Source organism: Apium graveolens, chromosome 3, assembly GCF_009905375.1.
Source record: "Apium graveolens cultivar Ventura chromosome 3, ASM990537v1, whole genome shotgun sequence".
In the NCBI taxonomy this organism is placed as follows: Eukaryota; Viridiplantae; Streptophyta; class Magnoliopsida; order Apiales; family Apiaceae; genus Apium; species Apium graveolens.
In genome coordinates this window covers 99,538,692-99,551,333 of record NC_133649.1, presented here as the reverse complement: position 1 = coordinate 99,551,333, position 12,642 = coordinate 99,538,692, and the positions used below count along the sequence as shown (strand labels likewise).

General features: G+C 36.6%; 1 non-coding gene across 1 annotated transcript; it reads left to right on the top strand.

Annotated features, from left to right (window-relative positions):
• Positions 1–2,427: 2,427 nt before the first annotated feature.
• LOC141715527 (small nucleolar RNA R71) lies at positions 2,428–2,534 on the top strand. The gene has a single exon (XR_012572286.1). It is a non-coding gene; the product is annotated as a small nucleolar RNA R71 (small nucleolar RNA).
• The last annotated feature ends 10,108 nt before the right edge of the window (positions 2,535–12,642 follow it).

Below are 12,642 nucleotides of genomic sequence, written 5' to 3'. Positions count from 1 at the left end.
CTTTATGAAAGTCACTTTGATCGTCATAAAGACAAGATGGGTATTAGATACCAGAGTGATTGGCTTTAGTACAAGTGGGAGATTGAAAGGAATATGTCCTAAGTCCAATCATGTATAAGGATTTAGGAATAACGTTTATGTAATCTGTTTTGATTTCATTGATATTAATAAAAGACTTGTTTTGTTTTTATTACGGGCTTTATCTATTTAAGTGTTTAAATAAGATATACCATAGTTTAGAGTAAAGCTTTTTATGGATTATGATGAGATCATAATAGTGAGACCTAAAAAGATGATAACTCTAAACTTAAATAGTTCCTGGTCATAGGATTACTAACTGGTAATTAATAATCCGCAAAGATCGGTACATACTATGCTTGCTTCATTATGAAGGATGTCTGTTCTCATAGACATTTGTGTGGTGACACTATAGCTAGTATGTAGGTGCTTATTATAGAATAAGTTCACTGAACATGACTCGCACAGCTGGACAACTAATGGAGTTCACTCACGTGTCAGCAGTTGTTCACATAGTTATAGTTGTACAAGTATCCTTAGACTTAAGGTCATCATAGTCATCTTGTGTATACTGAACTATGTTTTGGTTTAGTTCTTAGTCTCCAGGGACAATTATTAGGGCTCTTCTGGGTATAGGAATTTGTACACGAATATAGTGTATGATCAATAAAGGATCTACCCCTTCTAGTGAAGGAAGCGAATGTTCAAGGCTGATCCACTTATGCTAGTTCAGGAATCTCTGGCCAGAGTGAATGAAATTAGAAAGGAGTTTCTAATTTGCATAGAACTACGCATAGTAAATGGTAAGCAAGTGATTGAATTAGGTAGGCTTGACACGAGATCCATGCCTTGTATTTAATCGGGACATTGTAGGGTAGAAGGAGTTTATTGTACGGTAACTATTCACTGAATAGGTTTTTGGTATTCTAAGCAGTGAATTCATATTATCCGGATAGTCGCGATATGCTGAGAAGTATCCCTCACGATGTAGAATAAATGTGATTAATTAATTAATCATATTTAATAAATTAGAGAATTTATATAAATAATGATAAAATAGTTTTATTATTATTTATTTCTACTACCGGCTTAATATTGAACCTACAGGGTCACACCATAAAAAGAGAATGATTTAATGGTGGAGGAATTAATTAATAATGGCTAATAATTATTTATTTATGAAATAAATAATTAATTGGCAAATTTAATAATTGATTAAATGAGATTTAATTGATTATAAATTAATTAAGAAAAGTTCTTAATATTATTAATTAAAGGATTTAATTTTTGGAAATTAAATCAAGAGAGAGAATTATTTCTAAAGTGTTTAGAAAAAGGATTAATGATTAAAAGGTGTTTTAATTATTAATGAGAATAATAAATGGGATAATAATAATAATATTTATGGGAAAATTTCAGCTGAAAATTTTGCCTATAAATACACTATTATAGACCCTAATTTTATTCTAACCCACACAAAACCCAAAAAGTTTGGAAAGCCCAATTCTCTCCACCTCCTTCCTCCTCCTTAACATCGTTTTCTTGGTGGATACCGGTGGAGTGCTTCACACTTGAGGAGCAACTGCTAAGGATCTCTGATCGTTGTCTCCAAATTATTTTTAAAGGTTAGATTCGATCCCTCAAATTTTTATTCATGATCTGTATGCTTTTATTTGGATTTTATATGTGTAAAAGTATTTTGCCATGCCCCCACTGCGTTTAAAATCCAACAGTTATCGATTCAGCAAGGCATTGGCAATCTGCCCAATTTGATTCTCCAAGGTCTTAATAGAAACCGCCTGGCTCTTGCACGTGAGCCTCAACTCTTCCAATTCAGTTTTTTCATTAGATTGTTGAAGTTGGAGTTGTTGTCTTGGTGCATATTGTGGTTGTTAAAAACCAAGAGGGTTGAATTGCTTTGTTGCATACTGCTGATAAGGCTTTTACATCGCATTTTGAGTGTTGCTTCAGCTAAAGTTAGGATGATTGCGGTTGTTAGGATGATAGGTGGCTGGAACTGGTTGCTGTGACCTCTGAAGGTTGCTCACGAACTAAGCTGATTCACTAGAGATAGCACACTGCTCCGTATCATGCGCACCAACAAAAAGCTCACAAACACTAGTGATCTGATTAACCCCATAATTAGCCAAAAAATCCACCTTCATCATTAAAGCCTTAAGCTAAGCAGCTATAGAAGTAGTTGCATCTACCTCCATAATTCCTGCTACCTTGCCTTGAGGTAATCACTGAGAAGGGTTCTGGTATTCATTAGAAGCCATCAGTTCAATCAACTCATAAGCTTCATCATAGCTTTTAGCCCATAAGGGTCCACCTGATGCTGCATCAAGCATGGGTCTAGACTGTGCTCCCAAGCCAGTATAAAAGTAATTGATAATCATCCAGTCATGCATCCCATAATGAGGACACTTTCTAAGCATATCCTTATAACGATCCCAAGGCTCACATAAAGACTCTCCTGATTTTTGTGCAAATTGAGTAAGAGCGTTTCTGATTGCAGCTGTCTTTGTCATAGGGAAGAATTTAGTTAGAAACTTTTGAGCAAGATATTCCCAAGTAGAAATAGCGCCTGGTGGTAGAGAATGCAACCAACACTTAGCTTTATCCCTTAGAGAGAATGGGACAAGCCTCAGCTTAACAGCATCTTCATAAACATTGTTGAGTTTGAAAGTGTCGCAGATCTCGATGAAATCTCTAATATACATGTTGGGATCTTCCATTGGAGAACCTCCAAACCGGACTGAGTTCTGCACCATCTGAATCGTGCTAGCTTTGATTTCAAAAGTGTTAGCCGTGATGGATGGCCTGACAATGCTAGACTGAATATCATTGATCTTCGGTTAAGAGTAATCCATCAAAGCTTTCAGATTTGCTATTGGTTCTCCCATTGCAACGATCGCTTCTTCTGTAAATTTCTTAACTAAGACTTCTTCTTCTACTTTTTCCTCAACAAGAACTTCTTCTACTACTTCCTTCGCTTTATCCAGTGTTCTCCAGCGAGATCGAGAACGCGTTAGCATACACGCTCTCTAGAGTACCAGAAAAAGCACCAAGCAAACAAGTAAGTAAAATATCCGAGTCAGTGAACTCTAACGACCACTGATGTCAAGTACATAAAATAAATATTAACATTGAGTCCCCGGCAGCGGCGCCAAAAACTTGTTAGGATGAAAATACGCGCTAAAATTACACGCAAGTATACACGTTCGCTAATAATATAGAATTCTTTCTAGTTCATTCCCACAGAGACTGGTTTAGGTTAAATTCAATTTATGCACTTATGCAACAATGATATGGCTATCGTTCAATGCTAAGACAAATAACAAGTTGGGTTTTGATTAAACTAAGAGATTGTACTAACTAACTTTAACTAAGAGAATTGAGGTTAAATTACTTATATGAGACAAACATGGGATTCTAACTTCATTACTACTTCATTCAAAGTCATTGTTCTTAACCTTAGCATGCAATGGTGATGACAACTAATCAGATTATACGAAACTAGTAAACACCAACTTTCATTGCATGAGTACCCTACTACCAGACATCCACAAAAGAGATAGAAGCTGACTAGACACCAATTATGTTAAGACCCTATATGTCTATAGAATTTGACAATATAAAGGTTTAATGTGCAAGTTATCTATCGTGATTACATAGGGCAAGTAAGATGGTTAAAATTACCTACGAATCATGCATTACAAATACATGAACCTATGCTAGCATGGCAAGTTCTAAACCCCTATATTCACTATGTTGTAAAAGACATGCCTGTACTTTAACAAGAGTAAGACATTTTGTCAACCCTGAGTAAGTTGTATTGTTATCTTAATCTGTATTTTGTACTTGTAACACTTAAAGTCTGAAAAATACAAAGGAGCAGACTGAAGTCTTTTTACCTAAAACAGTATCAAGCCTAAGGATTCTATCTAGAAGAAGATCAAGAAGATCATGCCTCAGAAGAATTTTGAAGAAGCTTGGAGTTGAATAAATCTGTTTGGAGAAAAATACTCTAAGTCAAGATCTCTACAAGTCACAGATTTATTGTTATAGAGAAGTCATTCGAGAACTCCAAAATGGCTTATGGAGAAGTCAGGAAAGCTACTAGAGAACTCAGTGAGATATCGACAAGCCAAATTGAAGACATGAAGATTGGAGATATCGACAAGTCATTTCTTCACTAGAGAACTCAGAGTTATCGACAAGTCTACATTCATTAGAGAACTCTGAGTTATCGATAAGTCAAGTTCCACTAGAGAACTCAGAGATATCGATAAGTCAAAATTCACTAGAGAACTCAATGATATCGACAAGTTAAAATTCACTAGAGGATTCTGAGATTTCGACAAGTTAATTTGACTAGAGAACTCTGAGAAATTGACAAGTCAAGAAGCCACTAGAGAACTAAGAGTTATCGATAAGTCAAAGTGAAGATGTGAAGACTAGAGATCTCGACAAGCCAGAATTCTCTTATAGAGAACTGAAGACCTCTACAAGCCAAACTAAATATAGAGTACTAGAGATCTCGATAAGCCAATATACTTATCGATATTACAAGTTTTCTATAGACCTAAACTGGAGATCTTGATGTACAATCTCAAAGTACAAGGTTGCAGATCAGTTCAATATCCAAGATAAACAATCAACAAACAATCCAACAGTTGGATTAACAAGTCTACAAAAAGCAGCTTGAAGAATGTGCAAGATCAATGGTAAAGATTAACTAACAGAGGAAGATTAAAATTATCACAGGATGCTAAAGATATGCTAAGTCGGAAATGAAAGATCTACTTTTCTATAAATAGAAATGATAAGTGACAGTTTATAAAAGATAATAGCATGTCTTATTACACACTGTGTAAATTAGCATTTAACTGAGTTATAAAGTTAACACTGGTCCTTAGTCAGTTGTAATAATTTAGATCAAATTTCTTGTAACACTCTCAAGGAGAAGCTAAGTTCTTTATCAACAAAGAGCCTAGAAATTTTGTAGCAAAACAGTCTTAATTTTAATATAAAATTGAGTTTTAAAGATCTGTGTTCTTTATTTTTTGCAAGTGTAAATTCTGCATGAACACATTTCACTACAAGAATTAATTTACCTTGTTCAACCATAAACATTCAAGAAATGATCAAAAATAGTAAAACACATTCACCCCCCTGTGTGTTATTCATTTCCTAACACACTGTCGCTCCAATAGAGAATAACACGCTATCTTATAAGTTCGCGACGCTCATAAGACGAATAAGTACAACCGATACTAGGATATCATAAAACCACCACACACTAAGATATCGAAACAAATTAACTATTGAAATCCATAAGTAAATCCTGAGAACCCCACGATAATGATTAGTTCATAACCGAACTCATCATCACCATTGGTTCCGATGAAAGCATGGTATAATAAACTAAGTCTTTATAAACTGAATAAATAACCAAAGTACGTAATCAGGAGTATTAGGTTCAACAAACAAGAAAACAAGCTTCCAAGATTATAACTCAACCAAAGAATCACAAGCAAAAACAAGTTTTTCTTCTCCTTCGTTGTATTTATGCTCCTAGTTCTTCTCGTTGTCCTCTCCTTAGTCTCTGTTGTGAAAAATGTCTTTAAGATGTCTTAAAATAACAGCCCAAAACAATCCAGAAGTCCAGCAGATCAAAATTCTAGTAGCAACATGATTCTGAAAAGCCGACCTGGCGTAGCCGCTCTGTGAAGCGGCGCGACCGTCCTGACAAACTGCAAACCGAGTGCGGCCGCTCTGTACTTGGGCGCGGCCGCCCTGTGTCTCTGGAAAATTTTTATTTTCTTTGCTTTCTTTTGCAGGTTTCTTTGCACAATTATCCGAGGCTCCTTCCTAACGCTCTTCCAAGCATATTGTAAAACCATTCATGTTTCCAATTATGCCCTGAAATGTAAAATACTACAAAAACACATCAAATACACAAACAACTTGAGTACAAAATACCAATTCAAGCCTTTATGAAGCAGTCTAAGTGGATATATGTACCACTTAACAATATACAAATTACTCAAGGCTCACTATAGACTAAAGCAAGCACCTAGAGCTTGGTATGACACACTATCAGAATTTTTGCTTAAACATGGATTCACTAGAGGAACAGTAGACAAAACTCTCTTTTACAAGCAGCATAGTAGTGATATGATCCTAGTTCAGATCTATGTGGATGATATCATTTTTTGGTTCTACTAATGAAAATCTATGTCAAAGATTCTCAAAGCTCATGCAGAGTGAATATGAAATGAGTATGATGGGAGAGTTGAGTTACTTTCTTGACTTCAAGTCAGTCAAAGAAGTGATGGAATCTTCATCAGCCAAACTAAGTATGTTAAGGATTTATTGAAGAAGTTTGGTGTGGTTGATTGTTCACCTACATCAACACCTATGTCTACAGCTACAAAGTTGGATGAAGATAAAAAGGGCAAAATTGTAGATGTTTTAGGTTATAGAGGGATGATTGGATCTTTGTTGTGTTTGACTGCTAATAGACCAGACATTATGTTTGCAACATGTCTGTATGCAAGATTTCAAGCCAATCCAAAAGAATCACATTTGATGGCCGTGAAGAGAATTTTTAGATACCTAAAGGGGACTCCAAACTTGGGACTATGGTATCCTAACGGAACAGGGTTTGAAGCTGTTGGGATACATAGATGCAGATTTTATTGGATGCAGGATTGACAGAAAGAGCACTAGTGGAAGCTGTCAGTTTCTTGGACAAAGACTTGTATCCTGGTATAGCAAGAAACAACAATCCGTGTCAACTTCCACAGTTGACGCTGAATACATAGTTGGTGGAAGTTGTTGTGCTCAAGTGTTTTGGATTAGAAATCAGCTCATGGATTATGGCCTAATGTTACACAAAATTCTAATTATATGTGATAATACTAGTGCTATATCTATTGTGGCTAATCCAGTTAATCATTTTAGAACAAAGCACATTGATGTAAGTAGACCTGGCAATATTGGTATACAACATGTGATTACGGTACAAAACGACACGAATAATTAGTGTTTGGGTTCGAAAATTTGATACGCGAACACGAAAGTACACGAACATGAAAAAACATGAATATAATTAATGTCGGGTTTGGTTTCCAATATAGGTACACGACACAAAACGAAAGTACACTACATAAATAAATAACTAAATTTTTAAAAATATATAATATACATATATATACTAAATACCAAATATGAATTTTACCTATTCTAAATAACATATATATAATTATAAATACTAAAATATATTTTATTATTCCTTGACTACGTGAGTGAACACTTCACTATTTAATTATCTATTGCTTGACTACATGACTGAGCACTTCACCATTTAATTATCTATTGTATTTTTTAACAATTAATATTTTTCATATATAATCCGTGTACTTAAGTGTACTAAAGTGGGTAAATACGAATATATTAGTTTCGAGTTAGTGTCACCAAATTGGTATATAAATGTAAATCCAGGTCGGGTTCGGGTTTAAGGTTTGGTACACGAAAATACGAAAATACATGGAATGTTTGTACATGACACGGAACGTTGCCAGGTCTAGATGTAAGGTACCATTTTATTAGAGAACATGCTGCAAATGGTACCATTGAGCTTATTTTTGTTCCAACAGAAAAATAGTTAGCTGATATTTTTACTAAAACTTTGGATGAAGCAACTTTCACTCAACTTGTAGGTGAAATTGAAATGCTAAATTTTTCATCCTAAAGGCAGGAACACATCTAATGTTTTGCAGCAGATTGATTTCTAATAAATCAAAATTAATTTGATATAATTAAAAATTAACTGAAATATGAGTTATAAATATTTCAGAAATCTCTGTATATTTATTTTTCAAAATTCAAAACTTGACTTGGAATTTTTCAATTCTGAGAAAACTGTCAAAATCTTAATTTACATTTTCAATATGTGAAATTTACACAAGACAAAATCCAAAAGATCAAAAGTATATATAGAGAACTAAGTTCTCGATAAGTCTAATTGACTTCTCGACAAGTCATTTTGAGACTTCTCGAGTGAGTTCTCGATAAATTATTTTTATGACTTCTAGATAAGCTTTATTATGACTACTCGATAAGTCATTGTAGAGATCTCAATAAGTGATAATTCACAGAGTTCTCTACAAGTATAAACTTTAGACTTATCAATAACTCAGAACTGAGATAATTTAACTTAATAAAATATTTTGGTAAAATACTTTTGATAAAATTGATTCTGATTTTATTTTGATTCACTCAAATAAAAATTGGAAGCAATTCAGTCCATTCAGGACAAACTGGGTATTTATTTGACATCTCGACAAGTCATTTTCTAGTTCTCGATAACAGTCAGGAAAATAACATATCGATATGTATCTATTCTCAATATGACTTCTCGATAAGCAAATCTCAAACATCTATTTTTAGTTCTTGATAAGTCGTTTACCTTTTACTAGAAATACCCAGACATCTCGACATACACCTCTTTACACCTTTGAGATCTCTAAGTGACCTAATTTTTCCGAATCCAAATTGTTTTCTCTCATTTCAAGCTCTTTCTCTCTAATTTTTTCCTACCCACTAAAATTTAAACACTTACAATGGCATCAAACACAGTTATACCCTTTATCCCGGAGGAAGGAACCAATTATTTTGCATTTATAGATGCAAATTAGGCTCTTGATACTTTCAAGAGTTTTGTGAAGTTTCTTTCTAAAACATACTTCGCATGTGCTCTAACTGCAAATCCAGTGTTGTACTTAGATGTTCTCATGGATTTTTGGAACATGGTTGTGGTAAGGACTATGGTGCATGAAAACCAGGTTGTATCTATTGTGGTTAAACACAGTGATGGTCCCTGTACCTGTGGCAGAACAAACACAGGAACAACAACAAGGATCTTCCCATACTGAGACCTTTTCTTCTTTACCATTAGAAGCTGGGAAACCAACCACTTCATCCTCTCAAAAAAGTGAAGTGAGTAAAAAGAAGAAAAAGTAGGCACCATTAACTGTAATAAATGAGAGTGGTTAGGATCAAACAGAACCAGAGTCAACCTTGGTCAAGAAACCAAAGAAGGCAAAACAAACTGAGTTGACCACTCAAACTACATATGCATCCTCCCAAAAGGATATAGTTGAAAAAGAGGGATTAAAACAGACTCTAGGGGCATCTTCTCAACTGGGTGCCTCTATTGAAAAGAGCACTCTCCCTAGTGCACCATGTAAAGAGTCTGCACCAACACTTGAACAAATTCAAGTGTATGAAAGAAGAAATAAGGATATTTTAGGAGTTGTCCCGCATCATTTGTGAGAGGGGCAGTTTGCTAGAATATACGCATCCAGATAACTCCATTAGTATGAGGTCTTTTAGGATGTGCCCAAAAACAAATCCGTGCGGGCTCAGCACAGAGCGGACAATATCATAGTAATGTGGAGTTAGGCCTGCTTGGCAAAGCCCAACAAGTGGTATCAGAGCTTCAGATTGTAACGGTCCAGAACAATCTCAGTTGGGTTTCTTTAATGGACCTAGGAGAAGGAGGGTGGGCTACCCAGTATGGGCTCACGAAAAAGGCAGGTGGGCCTTCCAGTATAGGCCTAGGGAAGTCAGAAAGCCACTAGGATTCCAGTATGGGTCCAGGGGGAGCAGCTTCACAATCAGGTGACAGATTTGACTGATGTCAAGCTCGATGTGTGAAGGGGGAGATTGTTGGGAATTGTCCCATATCATTTATGGGAGGGGCAATTTGCTAGAATATAAGCATCCAGATAACTCCATTAGTATGAGGCCTTTTGGGAGGTGCCCAAAAGCAAACTCGTGTGGGCTCGACCCAAAGCAAACAATATATACTAATGTGGAGTTAATGCCGCTCAGAATGCCCAACAAGTGTTATTAGAGCTTCAGGTTGTAACGGTCCAGAACAATCTCAGTTGGGCTTCCAAAATGGACCTAGGAGAATGCAGATGGGCTACCCAGTATGGGCTCAAGGGAAAGGCAGATGGACCTTCCAATATGGGCCCAGGGGGAGTCAGAAAGCCAGTAGGATTCCGGTATGGGTCTAGGGGAGCGGATTCACAATCAGGTGGCATATTCGACTGGTGTCAAGCTCGATGTGTGAAGGGGGAGATTGTTAAGAGTTGTCCCTCGTCATTTGTGGGAGGGGAAGCAGCCAGATAACTCTATTTATATGAGGCCTTTTGGGATGTGCCCAAAAAAATCCATACGGGCTCGGCCCAGAGCGGACAATATCATACTAATGTGGAGTTAGGCCTGCTTAGCAAAGCCCAACATGATGACACACTTAAAGAGAGCACATCTTTTGAAGCTCTCACATCTATTTAGGGGGAGCTGCTAACACTCAATTCTGAAATTCAAAATCTAATCTCTCAAATTTCTTCTTCATCCAATCAAACACTTGAATCTGATTCTCAAATGTTGTCAACATCATGTGACATGGTTCAAGAGACTGTGCTCACCACCCATGACCCAAATTTAGTTGGTGAGACTTGAGAGGCTACATGCTGGGGTAGACCTTGATGACACCAACACAAACACAGGGGTTTCATCAGTTTTCATTGAAGACCCTATGGTAGTTTCTAATGCACCTTCATGTGCAAATCAACCTTCACAGGTTATAAGGTTTGAGGGTAGTACTCCTGAGGAGGAGCTATCTAAATCCTCTCCAATTCAATTGGAGGTTCCTTTTGAAGGAACAACTCCCCTCAAAACCCTAGCTGAAATTGCTCTCACAATTGAAACTAGGAGTTCAATTGCCAATAATCCTGCTATGGGGAGGAAAGTACATCACATTCAAGTGATAGTGCTTTAAAAAAAGTACAAGGGTTTGAGGCTAAGGGACATGATAGGAAACTAGTCAACTCCCCTCCAATTCTAAAGGAGGTTCCCACCAAAAGTGGAAAATAACAAACTGTCATAACCACAGTTCAACCTGTGAGTCAAACTCTGACATCTGTCACGTGTTTCTATTGAGTCTCGACCCTCCACCTAAAATCCAAATGACCAACCATCTACCTTTAATCAAACTCAACCACAATCTCATTTGATTTCTCAGTGGCTGTAGGAAGCAGAAGCTCAACCAACAACAATGAATGATCTACTGGTTGATCAACTATCTGGCCTTGCTCAAATTTCTCAACAGCTTCTTACATCAGATATGTCTAACCAAGATTATCAAGCTATCATACTTTCCTATCAGACAAATGTTCAAGAACATCAAATAAAGATTGTAAATGAAGCTGAACAGGATGAAAACTATGATGCCTGGTTGATAAAAACTTCCATCTTTAGATGGATGAGGTTTTGGCCAGATTTAGAGAAGAGTACATCACCATCCTTGGGAGCAATGCCAAAACTCTAAGTCCACAAGAAGTTTATGATGCAATCACAGATATCTATAAAGCTCAACTTAAAGCCTTTCACCTTATTGGTAAAGCTCTAAAACTGACTCCGAATGTTCATCAAGACAAGACAAGGAAACTGGTCAAGGACAAGCTAGATGAGATCATACCTTCTCAGGTGGAAATCAAGCAAAAATTCTCTATATTTGCAGATCAAATGGCCAAGTTTGATTTGTTATCTGTGGACAAGAGCATCAAGAATATGAGAGAATCTTTCATAGCCTTACATGAAGTTGTCCAGCAACAAATCACTAGTAATAATGACATCAGGGTCAATCTGGATCAACTCCATCAGGCTAGATATGAACCTTCTGCTCTTTTGATGGAAGGAATTAGGGAAGCTGTACAAGCTACCTTTAGCACTTCTCTATCCTCAGCATCTCAACAACCACTATCAATATCCACCAACTTGCAAATTCAAGCTCTCCACTCTCAAGTCTCCACTTTGCAGTCAATAAATGAGTCATTGACTCAAGTATCAGAACTCACAGCTACGGTCCAAAGTCAACAGGATGATATTCAAACCTTGGTGGACTCCCATAAGCATCTACAAATGCAAAATTCAGTCTCATTGAGAGCTATCATGGGTGCACTCAATATTCCATTACCTGCACTTCCAGAAGCTGTTAGGCCTGAAATCCCCTCACCTCACATCTTGCCTGCTAACAAGACTGAGGGGGAGATTGAGGCTAGGTTATTAAGATCATATGTCCAAGCTGTTCAAGTTGTTCAACAAGGCAAATTAAAATAAGTTGATCTTGGAATGGAGAGGCTTATAAAAGCAGCTGAGGGACCTAGTCTAAGAAGAGAATTTGATGAACTGCTAAAGGCTCTCAGAGCATCTCTCAACAACAAATTTTTCACATACAAAAAGGCCTTTGACAAAACAGTAAACTTTCTATGGGTGATCATGGTAACTTTGGATGGATTTCAAGAAAGGAAAATAGTTGTCAACATTAATGACTCTGGGGTAGACAGGTGTATACAGGTGTCCCTTAACTACCTCATAACAAGAAGGGCATCTGAATTGGACATTCTGATCAATAAAGTCAACAGAGCGATTCAAGAAGACACTCTCTTGCTAAATGAATTGAAGAAGGCTCAAGTAGATGCTTTTCCAGAAGCATATTTATAACCAAGGGAGTGATATACATCTGTTCAACCACCAAACATT